Source organism: Schistocerca nitens, chromosome 7 (genome assembly GCF_023898315.1).
Source record: "Schistocerca nitens isolate TAMUIC-IGC-003100 chromosome 7, iqSchNite1.1, whole genome shotgun sequence".
Taxonomy (NCBI): domain Eukaryota; kingdom Metazoa; phylum Arthropoda; class Insecta; order Orthoptera; family Acrididae; genus Schistocerca; species Schistocerca nitens.
Genome location: NC_064620.1, coordinates 635911501 through 635929112, shown reverse-complemented (window position 1 = coordinate 635929112; position 17612 = coordinate 635911501). Strand labels below are relative to the sequence as shown.

Sequence of the window (17612 nt, the reverse complement as noted above, 5' to 3'; positions counted from 1 at the left end):
CCACTACTGTCAGTCATAATGTGAAAGGGCAGAGACATAACAAGTCTTGACAAAATTGAGCTTTGATATAACTTTTTTTTTCATCAAATGCAATGTGACATTCTTTGTTCCAGTCCCATATGATGTTCTTTTCGAGTAAATTACATAAACAAGGAGCATTGAGGGCTTGATTACTTACAAATTTTCTTTAAAATGCAGTTAATCCAAAAAGACTTCAATTGTTTTTTTTATTCTTGGACACAGGTATCAAAGCAATGGCATCTATTTTATTTCCATCTGGTGCAATTCCTTTTTCTGAAGCAATGTGCCCTAGAGACTTCAATCCATACACCCCAAATTTACACTTTTCTAACTTTGTCACCCACTCTTCCACAGCTTTAGATGCACTTCCTTCAACATTCCAAGATGTTCTTCCCAAGTTTTACCAGTTATTAAAATGTCGTCTACATGGATTATTAATTTCAAGTTTACCTCAATCCCCAACACAAAATCTAAGACTTTGATAAACTCAGACAGATGCGTTCAGTCCAAAAGCCACAACACAGTATTTGAAACAGTTCCCACTGTTAAAAAAAGCAGTGTATTTCCTGTAATCAGGATCCAGGTACACTTGGTGAAAGCCTGAGGTTAGTTCTAAGCTACTCAGATATTTGACACATTGAAATTTGTGAAGGAGTTCATAAATACCAGGGAGGTTATCATCTCCTTTTAGATGTTTATTAAGCTGTCTGACCCTTCCATCTCGTTTTGGTACAACTACCAGTGGGTTAGACTCACTACTATGCCTTTCTAAAATCCCCTATCTCCCTATTTTTTAATTTCCTTTACTATATCTTTTCTTTTTGCGAAAGGTATCCCATAAGGTTTTAAGAGAAATGGTTCATGTGGTCTGAGGCTTAATTTACGCTGATAATTCTTCACCCTTCCTGGTCTGTCACAAAATATATCCTGAATTTCCCATAAGACTTTCTTTAACTGTTCTTTCTGACTGGAATCTAAAGATGTGGTTGCATCTACTTTTCTGTTTACAAGTTCCTCAAAGTTCTGATTATCATTTGGATCACTGAGAACCTCTTCTGAAATATGTCTGTTATTCCCCACACTTTTACATTCTGTGTCGTTACACTCAATCCTGCTATTCAAAAGGTACATATCTACTTTGATGGTTATGCCATCTTTGGGATCTGTTACCATTATACTTTCCACCCCAATACCATTTTAGGTATCCAGTCCATACCAAACAGGACATTTTTTTGTCAAACCTGAGGTCAACAAACGACCATGCTCAAACTGTTTCTCAATCTCAAAAGTGAAAAGTACTTGACACAGTATCATTTTGCCATGACTCCCTGTAGCTCCTTCGACTTTTACTCCAATTACTAGTAATTCAACAACACTTCTCCCTATCATGATCTTATATCTAAGCTTTTATGTTATTCCTAAGATAGGGTTTCCTGTGCCTAGTAGACATGTACCTTCCGAACCATTTATCTTTCAACCATTTATCTTAACTTTTACATAAGGGCATCCCAATTCATCCTCTGTATCTCTTTCTTCAGTATTTTAAATGATAGGTCCTTTTCAATTTCCTTAAAATCTAAGCCTTTTTCCTCCTCCTGATCACGAGATTCACTTCTTTTAGTTTTAATGAGATTGAAATATTTCAGATGCCTCATTTTTCCTGTTTGCTTTCTACTAGGGGAACCACACTAAACAGACTGCTGGGTTTACCCCATTTTTTATTTGATTGGTCTTTTAACTCTTTCCACCATTCAAGATAATGAGCCTCACTGATTTTAACTAGCCATTTCCAAAATCTTTATTATCATTATTATTCCCATAATCTTCCCACATTATTCTTAGAAATATTTTTCCTTTTCCCTCAGATCAGAAACTTATATTTCACTGGTCATTAATTATGTGGTTATTAAATCGTATGCTTTCAGTGGCTAATGGTAGACAAACATTGTCCAACAACAGTGGTGTTCCTGATGCTTCTCACATAGTGACTTCATCCTTCTCTGTTTTTTCTACAGTATTTTCTACTTTATTTAACTTCATATGCATTTATGACAATGTGTAAGTGCTCTCCCTCTACACTCTCTTTAACTTCACACTCTGTACAAAAATTAGCCTTATCTTTCTCTCATTCATTATCATCATCCCTGTCTACTACCTGTTCCTTCTTTTGCATCATTGCCACAGATTGCTGCTTTCCAGATTCATCATTTACATAATCCTCTACTTGCATTGTAAACAATCTCTTAAGACTAGTCACCATCTTCAGTACCCTCATTTGTTGTTTTCCTTTCTGCCCAGTTATAAAATCCATGTAAAGGTACTATATCCCCTTCACTACCCATCTCCCTCCCTGCTCTTACTTTTAGTTGCTGAATGTTCCTTGGCTCTTGTAGTGTCCTTTTTTTCCAAACTCTGTTGTGCTTATTTGGTATGTGGTCTGTCTGTTTTTTTCCCAGTTGCTGTTGTTGAACCCTCTTTGTCTATTCCTGTTCCAGTTACTGATCCTATTATACCTTGGTCTATTCACATCAAAACTGTGGAGCCTCATTGAGATGATTTTTGAGATTTCCTGTCTGTTATTCCTGTACTCAATGTCTCCAGTTGTGGTTTCACTCATTTTGTCCCCCATTCCCATTATCATTAATTAGTTGCAACGAATTCCTATTTTGATCCCTTGCTCCATTGTTTTGGTAGGCAAACCTCTAATTACCATATAATCTACCCCTATAATTACCTGTGTTACCATAATTTCCTTCCCCAGCATAATCAAGATTCCTATTGGTATCCTGCTCAATAATCCTATCCAAAACTCTACCCAACTTATTGATGTATTTCAAAAATGCATCAATTGAATCATCGGGACATCTAAGTACTTCCCACTGAAATTTGTATGCTAACCTTCTCTTACGGGTGTCTGGGTCATAACATTGAAAGATTCCTCCAAATGTACTAACATTTTCAGTTGAGCTAACAGAAGTCGAAACAGATAGTTTTGTTCGTATAGAATATAGACAAGTCCATTCAGAAATTCGCTCTTTATTCTGGCCTGTTCTGACTCAGACCAAACTTTTTCTCAAGAACATTTTTCAGATTCTTCAAATGATGTCTACTGACCATCATTTAAGTTTGCCCAGGGCAGTGCCTCTCCCCCTGTCTTTACAGTTCTGAATAATGTCCATCGGATGCAAACTGTCACTGTGAAAACTCTTTACCGGTAAGTTGGACCATACAATACCTCTGTTATTACACAAGCTTTTGGATGCACAAAGTTCATGAATTTCTGCCATTCTCCTATCTAAGTGTACATCACCATCTACTTTCTTATACTTACTCTGTAGCTTAGTTCCTTGTCCAGATGTTTCTGCACCTATGTTAACTTTTGCATGTACAACATCATGGCTACTCTGCAGGTCTTCAATCAGTTTCTCATGATTATAAATGTCATTAACAAGTTGATATTCTTTTGCCAAATGCATGTACATCCTCTACTACCAGAGTTGTGAATGCTTTGAATTGTTTATTAACAAGTTTCATGTTTCCCTCAAAACATTCTAATACCTCAGTTATGTCAGTTAATTTTTGGTTTGGACACTGGAATTTTAGATTCCAAGTCTGTTTTGGCACTCAAGAAATCTGTTTTTAGTTCTCAGAGTTCAGCAAACGTAGAAGTCGAAAGTTGTTGCAAATCTGGCTTCTTGTCTACTCCTGCAGAGCCACTTTCATGCTGTATTTGTTCCTTGGATGACTCTTCCCCCCTACAGCTCCTCTACCATAATGAGTCCCCTTACTGGTATCCATTTTTATCATTATTAATGTTTCCCCCCAAAATTGAATTATTGTTATTATTCTACGGCCCTTAGCTGCTGTGATGACTTTATTCCTGTGACGCTGGTCATGTAGGCTTGTGTTCTTTAGTTTAATTCAAACGACTTCCATGTAATGTCTTATTGTGCCTCTTGCTTGCTTTCTGTTGCCAGTCTGTTTTTTCACTCCCTTTTTTGTGTTGACACATCAGAATTGGCCATAACAACAATTTGTTGCTTCTCTGTGAATAGAACATCATTAACATTCAGCATAATAACGTGAGATAGTTATCAAGTTTCATAATTGGTTTATAAAACATCCAGCCCCATGTTCCAAAGCTACGTGTAAACCCCTCTCATATGTGAAAAGTATTGCTCTTCTGACAATGATGGCAGTACATCAGTTTGTGTCAGTGCTTGTAGTTAAATGACAGGATGAATACATTCAAACATTCAGTTGAAGAATTGGAATTCTGGTACTTATCTGGTTCATGTGTTGTCTGCTTCTGCATTCTCCAGCCATTTTCAAAAGTTGAGAGGTGAGTCACTTAATTATTAAACTGGAAAGAAGATGTTTTCTATTTGTTTATTTGCAAAAGCCATGTCATCTTCTAAGTGCTGCTGTATATCAATCACAGTTTATAAAAACACGGTTTTCTGTGCATCATTACTAAATGTTAACTGCTAGCTTCCACCACTGACATCTCGCTCTGACTGAATTGAGAAAGGATTCTTTCTTTGAACACAAAAACAGACACTTTCTGATGTGTGTGTAATACCAAATTTAGTAGTCAATTCAACAATTTCGTTTTAGCAACTTCGAGTCTTGGAATGACACGATTGTTTGATTGGTTGTATTTAGTTTTTATAATAAAGCAGATAACTGAAAACATTAGAAGAATTGGCATTTTTATGTCTTTAATTAAGTTTGTGAAATTTGGTCATTAATTGATCTTTGAATCGATCTGCAGTAGATGTGATTTAGAAATGTAAATGCAGTTGTGCAAAAATGCTGTTAGAGTACATGCGCTAATAAACACTGACATAATGTTACAACTCATTTTTCTTTTCCTCTGAACTTAAATATGAAAATTGTACAGAAATTATTTTACAGAGATATGGCATCTGTCTGTTGTGTGGTGAAGTTGGTTTAATTATGGTGTGCTTTAAACTGAGAAACTTGTACCAAACAAGAATAATACAACTTACAATGTAAAAAACCAGACTCGACTACTTCTTTTATCTGATCATCACCCTCTGACACTGACTACACCCGTGTACTACATGACCATGCCATCTATAAGAGGACAAGTTATTGGTATGAACATAGTGCATGATTCACTGTGACCTGCTAAATTACGTATAGTACAACTCACCGGTGCCAAATTTACAGTTTCCTTTAAATTCTGATAAATCCACAGGTTCTGTAGGTTTCACAAAAGATACTTTGAATTTAGGAGGCCCATCAATATGCCTAAACTCTGCCGTATCAGACCAAAGAAGAGAAATGTGTCATTTTGTACTTACCACATTGCAGTTGCAGCTGCAATGTGGGAACATTATAGAAGCAAACTAATGCCTCCAAATTCCAGTCGTTGGTATCGAACACTTCCGATCTCAGATCCTCTGATGCTACTGTTAGAGTACATGCTTCTGGCAGCAGTTTACAGAGGGCCCGAGTGGTGACATCTGTGGGTGAATCAGGATAGCTGTTGGGAACCTGTTAAGCATCAATGATGCAAGTATAACTTCATTAGAGTTCAATCATGTATTCTCAATGTTCACAAGTTGTCATCCTTCTGCACCAGCCTCAGTTGCTGCTCTTTGAGCTACATGTTGTATTCTAATTGATGTCTGTTCAGTCAGCTCAGCAGCTACACAACCAGACGAGATTTAGCATCCTCGGTGCCCTCGCCCTCGTGAGGTGGTTTCAGGCTGGCTGATGGAATGTCCTTGGTCCTAGTTCAAATTCTATGACGACTCATTCACGATGTACCTGGTGTCAGTAGCCACGTGGTCGATTGATCTTCTGCCTATCCCTGATAGGTTTCAGCACTCAGAAGCACCTGACTGTTGAACCGAAATGTAGATCCAACAGGACCTGTTGCTGGCTTCTGCATTCAGTTCACTGCTGGCAGCGACCTGCAATGTGGTATTGTCAGAACAGTCAGTTCCTCCATTGGAAGATGGTAAGTGGCAAGCAGCAGGAAGATCATCGGGAGGAGACAATCGTTTCGAGCATTGTCGACTAGTTTGTAGACTGTGTGGGAGCATCTAGGACATAGACTCACTGCAGTATCATAACGGTGGAATTGAGTGCTATAACTATGAGTGCCATTGATCCCAATGATCAGCTTATGATGAGAGCTCAGGTGTGTAAAAGGAGCTGATGTGAAGGCTATGATAATTGCATGTTCCATCTCTATTCTGCCATATCACTTAAGTCTGTTAACTGCTCTGTTTGTTACTTGCTATGTACTCTCATGAAAAGGAGAGTTTCTTGCAGTATGTCTTATGATCTAACAAATATGTGTGTCTCACTTCCTTCAGTTTGTCACAGTCTTCCTTCTGCTGAATGCATATCCTCATTTGATGGATGGTGTCGTAATATCAGCGACCTGACCTGCTTGCAACATATTGGCTTGCTTCCTGCTTCAACCTCTGTCCCTGGCGTGACTTGGGAGTTTGCCTGTAGCACTGTTCATGAGTTTTAATAAAATTTTCTAATTTCTGTGCCATAACAGATAGCTACTCACCACACACAGGAAGTGTTGAATGGCAGAATGAAAGAAGACTGTTAGATATTTATATTATTTAACCAGTTTGTTGAAGTTCTCCTTCAGATGTAGAACACACACACACACACACACACACACACACACACACACACACAAAATTAGCAACTGAATCACATCATCCACCAGGCCTTTAACTACCTCTTGTCTTGTACACTGAAATGGAAAACATCCTGCCTCCAATTGGCATTCCACCTCTCACACTACCTACTACATTGCCCATCCTTATTCCACCCCTAGTTCTAACTCCTTGACCCACTGCTTATATCCCTGTAGTAGACCTAGTTTCAAGATGTGATGCATACATGCTACCGCTACCACATACTCCAGCCTTGTCATACGTGTCTCCATTCCATCAACCTCCCCTCCAGGGGGCTCACATTTCTCTCGTGAGTTTGTGCGTGGTGCACACAGGGCCCCAAGCTATTGGGGCCTGTTCTTCCTATCTAGGCTGCATTTCCTTCCCTGTGCCCATCCCTCTCTGTCCTCACTCCTTCCTCTCTGCTCCCTCCTTCCCTTCACTCGCTGTTCTTACTTACGCCAACATGGCTATACCTCCAGTTTTTGTTCCCCTTGCCTTTTCCTTTTCATACTTCCTTTTTACCATTTTTGATCCTACTTTGGAATTTGACTCCCACTCTAAATTTTCTCTCTGTAGTGTGAGCTATTTGGGGAAGAACTCCCTCCCTAACATGTGTAGCATTTCCTCTACCTCCTCCTACCCCTCTTCCTTCCCCGCCATAGCCCTCCCCCTGCCGCACTAGGTCACCAGCATTTGTAGCTAGTCAGTGTGGTTGGGTTGTTATGTATCCGTCTGGCTATGCCCGCAACAACACAGGGATCACACGTCTGATACCTGGGCTGTTGTATCCCCATGTGTGCCTAGTAGTGGTTGCTTGTCATTCTGGAGTGTAAGAATTCTCGGTAGCAGCCTCTGTGCCAGACAGTCCTTGCTGTGGCTGGGTGGTCGCCGTGGGGAGAGACCATGATAGGAGTGGCTGGTATCAGGGCGGATGCTGTGCATATGAAACATGTGAAGTTCCAAAAAATGGGCCTTTCTTCTACAGCCCTCTTTTCAGTTGGTAATTGATCATTTAATGCTGCTGCTTATGCCCCTGCGGCCATCCCTTTATGGCTACACATTGGGAGAAGGGCCAGGTTCACTTGGGGTGTGCGACTTTCCCCACTATTTAATCTGCACCAGGACTTATGGAGACACATTCACCACCACCAAGCCAATATTTTTATGGAAAATATCAAATAAAAATTTAGTGCAGTGGAGTCTCAGTAGGATGCAGTTGGGTTCGCTTTTAATCAAAACTTCCTCTGCAACCCAATCTGCAGCCCTTTCTGCCTCTGACCATCTTGATTAAATCCCGGTGTCCATTAATTTCCACCAGTCTTTGAATAGGGTTCAGGGAGTCACTTTTCTTAGGACCTAATCCTTCAAACTGATGGGGCACTCTGGGCCAGTCTGGAATTACTGGACATTCATTTTATTCGGGTCATAAGGACCATCGCACTGATACCGGTGCCTTTATTCTGGCATTTGAGGGAGATACCCTTCTGGAGAATGTCAGGCTTGTGTGTTATTGGTGTGACATGAATCTGTAGGTCCCACCACCCATGAGGTGCTTTTGGTGCTTATATTTTGGCCACAAATTTTCCTGCTGTGCAGCAGACCCTCCACGCAGTGTATGGGAGGCCCACTCTGTGAGGGGAGCCCCTATGTTCCAACACACGTGTGTTGATTGTCACTATCATCACTCTACACACACACACACACACACACACACACACACACACACACACAAAACAAATTGCCTGGTTTATATGGAGGAAAAGAAGGTACAGTAGTATGTCTCTTGATCATTTATCATACACTGAAGCTCATCAGAAATATTACAGATTTCACCCCGTCTCAATGGCATCTAACTTTGTCCGTGTTATGTCATTTCCCTTCCTCCCACATCTTTACCTCAGCGACGCCCCTCTGTCCCCTCCCCCTCCCCTGTTGTTACCACGCCCTTCTCTCTTGGTGATGCTCCCCATTTGTGGCCAGAGAAATGTCCCAATTCTTTGGCACCCACTACCACAACTCAGCCACTGGACCCACAGTCCAAGTGGCCAGATTTGTTTGCTCTCTTTCAGTTCCCGACCTTGCAGAAGCCTATTCTCCCTCCATGCCTGGCCTCCTTGACCTATGAGGGAAGAATAAAAAACATAACTATCAGGACAAGGCCCCTCCCACCCGGCACCCCTTGAGGTGCCATCTCCCTCTTCGGCAACCTTAGTCTGACCTCTTATTTATGGATGTCACCCCACCCTCGTTAATGGTGGATGGTGACCCAGTGGCACGATTGGCTGCAGCCCATTCGGCAATTGGATCACCATTCCATGCTTATTCAGTGGAACTGGAATGGATACTACCATCACTTCCTGGAGATGCAACAATCCTTTTTTTCGTTTCACTCAGCAGCTGGTGTCGTTCTCCAGGAATTTGTTTTACTGATGCTCACTCACCGACCCTTCATGGGTTCCGAGCTTTCTGTCAGAACCAGCTCAGTCCTTTGAGGGCACCAATGTCTTTTGAATGTTGGTCTGTGTGGATGTTGCTAGTACATGGATCCCTCTTCGTACCACGTTGGAAGCAGTTGTCTGGGTCCATGTGGACTCTGTGGTCTTGGTTTGCAATCCTTATCTCCCTCCTGACAGGCCACCTACACATGCTGTCCTAACTGTCCTCCTTCAGCAACTCCTCCCCTTCCCTTTTCCTTGGGATTTTAATGCCAAACACCCCCTGTGCAGCGGTGCTTTTTTCTTTAGTTGGGGGCTCCTTATTGACCAATTTCTTGCAGACCGTGACCTGTGTCTTTTTAATAATGTTCCCCTACTCATTTTAGTGCTAAATAGCACTGTTCTGGCATTGATCTTTGTCACTTCCCCTCCACTTTTTCCCCATTTACACTGGTCACCACACAATGACCTCTGCAATAGTGACCACTTCCTGTTGATTCTCTCTTTTCCTTCCCACATTCTGACAGCCACGTTACTGCAAAGGGCTTTCCATTGTGCTGACTGGCCTCTTTATATGTCCCACATTATGTTCACACCTTCCTTGTCAGGTTGTATTGATGAAGTCATTCGTGATCTGTCCAATAAGATAATTAGCGCTGCCAGCATTACCATTCACCACACGGCAGTCCCAGTTCCCTGTTGATCAGTACCGTGGTGGAGCAAGGCCACCGCCATTCGTGATCTCCGTTGTACCTTGCAACATCTTAAGTGGCACCCATCTTCCACCAGTCCTGTTTTGCCCTTCCAGGTGGCATTTGTACAGCAGATCCATCAGTACTTGCGGAACACCTCACAACCCACTTCGACATGAGTCTTCTATCGACCTGCTTTCCTCATCTGGAAACAGCAGGCTGTTGCTTCCTAGCATTTAGCCCTTGTCGAAAGGAATCCTACAATGAACCTTTTACTTAATGGGAGCTTCTTATTGCCCTCTCTTCTTCCCACGATTCAGCCCCAGGCCATTATTCCATCTGTAACCAGTTGCTTCAGTAACAATCTCCTCCAGGTGTTTAATTGTATTTGGCTCCAAGGCATTTTTCCCTTTCAAAGGAGAGACAGTATTGTGGTTCCTATCCTTCAGCCCAGCAAGGGTCCATTGTCCCCAGATAGTTACTAGCCCATCAGTCTGACCAAGTTACGTGAACGGATGGTGGCTTGTTGGCTCAGTTGGGTCCTCGAGTCTCAGGACCTTTCTCATTACCAATGTGGCTTTCAGGAAGGGCGATCTTGGATTGATCATCTGCTTCGATTGGAAAACAGATTTGGCAATCCTTTTCTCAGTGCCGCCATCAGTTTTCTTCAGACTTTGTAACACCTATGACAGAACTTAGTACCATCACATCCTACTTATGCTCCACAAGTGGGATCTTTAGGGTCCCCTCCCAATTTTTATTTGCTAGTTCCTGTCCCACAGGTTGTTCAGAGAGCTCTCGGCTCATCCAAGAGAATGGCATTCCACAGGGCTCCATATTAAATGTCCTTCAATTTCTCCTCACCGGGCTGCATACCTTCCCTTTCCGCATCCTTCCCCATCCCCCATCTTCGCCCCCCCCCCCCTCACCTCTGGCTCTTTCCTTCCTTTTCTCCCCCTCTGGGGGAATGGTTTGTGCCTACGTCCGGAGACGGACGCTTGTAAATGTACCACATTCTTCGCCTTCCTTACTTGTAAATCTTCGTTCTTCCTTTGTCCTTCTCTTTTCCCTACCTCTTCTCTCTACCCTTTTCTCCGCTGCGGCGTTTGAGACCTCTTTTTTCCTTTCCCTTTCCCTTTCTCTTTCTTCCTCCCTGTGCGTGTCTGAAGGCCGACCCACGCACTTCCATGCGTAGCCGGTGACGGGGTAACGCGTAATTCCCCGCCCCAGGTAGACAGGTAGGACACGTACGTACCCCCTGGTAACGGCCAGGCCCAGGGAGGGGTGATTACCCGAGCTGATACCTTCCGAAAGTGCCGATTGGTCCCTCCGTCCGTTTGTCGGGAGGTGTGACCTGAGGTGTGAACAATCACCTAAGGCGGGAGTGCCCTCAGAGAGGGCCCCCACAAGGGAGGAGCGCGCCATCGGAGACGCCGGTAATCATGGGGGATTCTTCCGCAATGGTTTCCTCACCTTCCACTATGTCTGCTCACAAACGTAAGTTCACTGAGTCTCAACCACAGTCAGTTCTTCCATCATTGCCACAGTTCCTTGTTGTTTCTCGGTCTGACGAAGGTCACGACTTCTCCACAGTCAACCCTTTCATTATTCAGAAAGGTGTCGACGCAATTGCTGGTCCTGTAAAGTCTTGTTCCAGATTACGGAATGGCACCCTGTTGTTAGAAACACACAGTGCCCTCCAGGCACAAAAATTGCTGCGTACCTCACTACTACACACTTTCCCTGTCCGGGTGGAACCGCACCGTACCTTAAATTCCTCGCGTGGAGTAGTTTATACACGCTCCCTCGATGGACTGTCTGACGAAGAAATTCAGCACTACCTGTCAGACCAGGGCGTAACGGCTGTTCATAGGGTTATGAAAAGGGTTGACACGAAGATCATTCCAACCCGCACTGTCTTTTTGACATTTGACAAAGTGCAACTCCCATCGAAAATCAAAGCAGGCTATGAGATAATTTCCGTTCGTCCTTACGTCCCAAACCCTACGCGTTGCTATCGGTGCCAGCGATTCAATCACACCAGCCAGTCCTGTTCTAATCCGGCCAAATGTGTTACGTGTGGCAGGGATGCCCATGAGGGTGCTTGTCCACCTCCATCCCCTCGCTGCATCAACTGTATGGGTGACCACGCTGCTTCCACTCGAGATTGCCCCGTTTTTAAGGACGAAAAGCTCATCCAGGAAATAAGAGTGAAGGAAAAGGTGTCGACCTTTGCTGCTCGGAAATTATTCGCCAGTCGACAGCCCACCGTGCCTCAGACAGGCAAATACAGCACTGTCCTTGCTTCTCCTCGGCCAACAAAGGAGGCGGCCACGCAGACTTGCGACCTCACCTTTAGTGCCACGGTCGTCCGATCGGCCAGCGCAAAGATCGCCCGTTCAACTTCACCACTTTCGCCTGCCCACTCTTTGGCTCACCCTTCGTCGGGTTCTGCTAAATCTCGAGCCCAAAAGTCAGACACCAAGTCTTCGAAGAAAGAGCATACTCGTGAAGAGTTTTTACGTACGGCAACTTCACCACCATCGGTTCCTCCTTCCTCTAAACCTCATACTTCCAAGAAGGCTACAAAGAAACCCAGTTCCTCTCCTTCTCCGCCAAGGCGTGTCCCATCCACAGCGCCACCTGGCGGAAATCGCCCGCGGCCGTCTTCTGTGTCGCCGAGGCGCACTGCTGGTGGCCGGTCAACCGGCCGATCGCTGGTGGCAGGAGCTGCTCCTGACCAACCTATGGATCAGGATCTTCTGCCTTCGGCTGAATGCCATTCCATGCTGTCGGTCGCAAGCTCTGAGCAGTCGTTGAGTTGACAGCACCCTTGGTCACATTCCTCCATTTTCTGTTCACCCTATGTCCATTATCCACTGGAATATCCGCGGCATTCGAGCCAATCGGGATGAATTGTCGATCCTCTTACGATCCTACTCGCCGGTCATCTTCTGTCTTCAGGAAACAAAGCTGCGTCCTAATGACCGCTTTGTTCTCCCTCATTTTCAGTCCGTCCGATATGACCTCCCCTCTGTGGAAGGCACTCCAGCCCATGGAGGACTCAAGATTCTTCTCCATGATACTCTCCATTATCATCCAATCCCCTTAGACAGTTCCTTCCAAGCTGTCGCCGTCCGTCTTTCCCTTTCTGGATACACGTTCTCTCTTTGTACTGTATACATTCCATCATCCACACCGATGGCACGAGCTGATCTCCTTCATCTTCTTGGTCAGCTTCCACCCCCCTATTTGCTGGTTGGGGACTTCAATGCCCACCACCCGCTTTGGGGATCTCCACATCCTTGTCCACGTGGCTCCCTATTGCTAGACGTCTTCCACCAAGCGGATCTAGTTTGCCTCAACACTGGGGTCCCCACGTTTTTGTCTGCCTCCATGACAAATTTATCTCATTTGGACCTTGCGATCGGTACTGTTCCGCTTGCTCGGCGCTTCGAATGGTTCGCCCTTGATGATACACACTCGAGTGACCACTTTCCATGTGTCCTTAGGCTGCAGCCTCACCTGCCATATATGCGCCCGCGACGCTGGAAGTTTGCCCAAGCCGATTGGACACTTTTTTCATCTCTAGCGACATTCGATGACCGTCGCTTTCCCAGCGTCGACGATGAGGTCACACATTTTACCGACGTTATTCTTACAGCTGCGGAACGTTCAATACCACGCACCTCCGAATTGCCCCGGCGCCCCCCAGTTCCTTGGTGGACCGAGGCATGCCATGACGCAATCCGTGAGCGGCGACGTGCTCTTCGCATTTTCCGTCACCATCCTACTTTGGCAAACTGTATCCGCTATAAGCAACTCCGTGCGCGATGCCGTCGCGTCATCCGCGATAGCAAGAAGGCAAGCTGGCAATTCTTTATTAGCTCCTTTAACACCTTCACTCCCTCCTCGGAAGTTTGGAGTCGGCTTCGACGGTTCTCAGGCACGCCTAGTTTCTCCCCGGTCTCTGGGCTCACTGGTGCGCATGATACCTTAGTGGACCCCGACGCAATTTCTAACTCATTGGGTCAGCACTTTGCTGAGATTTCGAGCTCTTCACATTACCCGCCAGCGTTTCTCCCGAAGAAACGTGCAGCGGAAGTGCGACCTCTTGCTTTCTCCTCTCAAAATCGCGAAAGCTACAATACTGTTTTCTCCATGCGGGAACTCCAACATGCCCTCTCTTCTTCTCGCTCCTCCGCCCCTGGATCGGATGGTATCCATGTCCAAATGTTGCTGCATTTATCAACCCATAGTCTGCGTTACCTCCTTCGCCTTTATAATCGAATTTGGACCGACAGTACCTTTCCCAGACGATGGCGGGAAGCTATCGTCGTTCCCATTCCGAAACCTGGAAAGGACAAACATCTCCCCTCTAGCTATCGCCCCATTTCTCTCACGAGTAGTGTCTGTAAGATTTTGGAGCGTATGGTGAATTACCGTTTAGCTTGGTGGCTGGAATCACGCAGTCTTTTAACACCTGCCCAATGCGGATTCCGAAAGCAACGCTCTGCAGTTGACCATCTTGTTGCTCTCTCCACTTATATCATGAACAATTTTCTCCGGAAACGCCAAACGGTAGCAATATTTTTTGATCTGGAGAGAGCATACGATACCTGTTGGAGGACAGGCATCCTCCGCACACTGTTCTCTTGGGGCTTTCGAGGCCGGCTGCCCCTTTTTCTTCGCGAATTTATGGCAGAGCGAACATTTAGGGTGCGGGTGAACACTACTCTCTCCCTTACTTTCTCTCAAGAAAACGGGGTACCCCAGGGCTCCGTGCTGAGTGTTGTACTGTTTGCCATCGCTATAAATCCAATTATGGATTGTCTCCTTCCTGACGTCTCGGGCTCCCTCTTTGTGGACGATTTTGCGATCTACTACAGCTCTCAACGGACCAGCCTTCTTGAACGCCGTCTTCAAGGATGTCTCGATCGCCTCCACTCTTGGAGCCTCGAAACCGGCTTCCGTTTTTCTCCCAGTAAGACCGTTTGTATTAATTTTTGGCGACGTAAGGAGTTTCTTCCGCCCTCCTTACATCTAGGTCCTGTGAACCTTCCGTTTTCAGACGTCACTAAATTCTTGGGTCTTATGTTTGACAGAAAACTGTGCTGGTCCTCCCACGTTTCCTATCTTTCGGCTCGCTGTCTGCGAACGCTCAACACCCTCCGTGTCCTGAATGGTACCTCCTGGGGAGCGGACCGAGTGGTCCTTCTCCGCCTCTATCGCGCCTTAGTGCGCTCGAAATTGGACTATGGAAGCATAGTCTACTCCTCTGCTCGGCCGTCTATTCTTCGGCGTCTCGACTCTATCCACCACCGTGGATTACGTTTAGCGTCTGGAGCTTTTTACACTAGCCCTGTGGAAAGCCTTTATGCTGAGACTGCTGAACCTCCGCTGTCCAATCGGCGAGCGGTCCTTCTGAGCCGTTATGCTAGCCATCTGTCTTCCATGCCTGCTAATCCAGCCCATGACCCTTTTTTCGACGCCTCCTTTGATGTAGGGTATGCAGGCCGCTCCTCCTCCCTACTACCCCCGGGAGTCCGCTTCCGTCAACTGCTCCATTCTCTTTCCTTCCACTTTCCTAAAACCTTCTTGACAACTTGGGGTACAGCACCGCCTTGGCTCCGTCCCCGGATCTGTCTGCTCCGTGATCTTTGTCAATTTCCCAAGGAAGGTACACCTTCACTTGTTTATCGTCGGGCATTTGCTACTCTATGTGCACAAATGACGGACGCCACCTTTATTTACACCGACGGCTCGAAAACATCGTTGGGTGTAGGGAGTGCCTATATTGTTGGCGACGCCCCAAATCACTTTCGGCTTCCCGACCAGTGTTCGGTTTATACTGCGGAGCTTTTCGCTGTTCTCCAGGCTGTCCACTACATCCGCCGCCATCAGTGTATACAGTACGTAATCTGCTCGGATTCTCTCAGCTCTCTCCTCAGTCTCCAAGCTCTATCCTGTGCACCCTCTGGTCCACCGGATTCAGGACTGTCTGTGCTCGCTCCTCCTGGGGGGCGTCTCGGTGGCGTTCCTCTGGCTCCCGGGACACGCTGGTATCTGTGGGAATGAGGCGGCCAATATAGCGGCCAAGGCTGCAGTCTCTCTTCCCCGGCCAGCTAGTCAGTCGCTTCCCTTCACCGATCTACAGAGCGGTTTATGTCGCAAAGTTGCTCATTTATGGCTTGAACATTGGTCAACACTTCCCCGAAATAAATTGCGGGAAGTGAAAGCCCTTCCTTGCGCTTGGACCTCTTCCTCCCGAACGCGTCGTCGGGAGGAGGTGATTTTAGCTAGACTCCGGATAGGGCACTGTCTTTTTAGCCATCAACATCTTTTAAGCGGCGATCCTCCCCCACTCTGTCCCCACTGCTCTCAGCTGTGGACGGTAAGACACCTTTTAATTGAATGCCCCTATTTTAATCAGTTACGCTCCCATCTCCAGCTATCGCCTGATCTATCGTCGATTTTAGCAGATGACACGCGCTCAGCCGACCGCATTCTCCAGTTTATTAGTGACAGTGAAATGACGTCAGTCATTTGAAGTTTTATCGGGGACCATCAACCCCTCTCTGTAGTGGACTTTTAAGCCTTGTTTCTGCTTTTAGTGTCTCCAATTATTTGAGTTTCGTTCCCATTTTTGCTGTTTTCCATTTTCAGTTTTTATTATTTCCTCAGTCACGGACCGGGCGCTAATGACCATAGCAGTTTTGCGCCCTAAAACCACAAACAAAAAAAAAAAAAAAAATTTCTCCTCACTATTAATGGCCTTGTGACCTCTGCCGGATCATTGCTCACCCATGATCTGTATGTGGATGATGTCTGTATGTGGAGCGCATGAACACTCTTGCACAGTTTTCAGTTCTCTCCCCTTAAGTCTGGGGTGGTTCATTTATGTCACTGTACTACGGTTCATCCTGATTAGAAGTTCTATGTTGACGCCCAACACCTGACCATGGTCCCCCAGTTGCATTTCTTGGGTCTGTTTATCCTACCACCCCTTGGTGTCTGCCATCCATGACCTTCGCACCGATTCTGGTGATGCTGTTTGTCCAGTTGATTTCCTTTGGGTTCCCAGCCAAATGGGTACCCAGGTAATGAACTGATTGATTGGGGAGGGGGGGAGGAGGGGTGGGTTAGCCACCTACCCCCCATTCTCCAGGGTGGGACTGCAACTTTGTCAAATCCATTTTAGTTCAATCATGCAGTCAAGGATACATGTGATGTTTCTCCTGTCAAAAATCTGCCGTCTTCATATTGGCCATACTAGGTTGACCCATGGGTCTCTCTCTCTCTCTCTCTCTCTCTCTCTCTCTCTCTCTCTCTCTCTCCCCCCCCCCCCCCCCACACACACACACACACACTCTTAAGTATGTCCACCCACCCTCCTTATCCCTGATGTTAGTAGATGCTTGGTTACATCTATCCTTGGTTTTCTTCACAAAAATGATTTGTCCTCCAGGTTTACGTCCTGAAATTGGAGTCCCTCGGTTAGTGCTGGTGTTGGTTATGGAGACCTTAGCCTTCCCTCCACACTGGTCACATTGTGCCACACCTTTTTTCCCTTCATTGCGTCTGGTCTTTCGTGCTATTTTGTTTTCCCTTGTCTCGTGTCTTCATCCCTGGGTGTTGTCCACTTTGTCACTATTTATCCCCATCCCCCTCCTGCTGCACAACCTTCCTTCCTTCCTTCCTTCCTTTATTTTCCGTGCTGTTTGTGTTGTTCCTCCCTTGTTTTCTGCCACATTAGATTGTTATGGGACTGATGACCTCGCTGT

General features: G+C 45.5%; 1 protein-coding gene across 1 annotated transcript in view; it reads left to right on the top strand.

Annotated features, from left to right (window-relative positions):
- The window catches only part of LOC126195236 (uncharacterized), a 233811-nt gene that overhangs the window by 34744 nt on the left and 181455 nt on the right, over positions 1-17612 (top strand). The gene's annotated exons all lie outside the window — the stretch shown is intronic.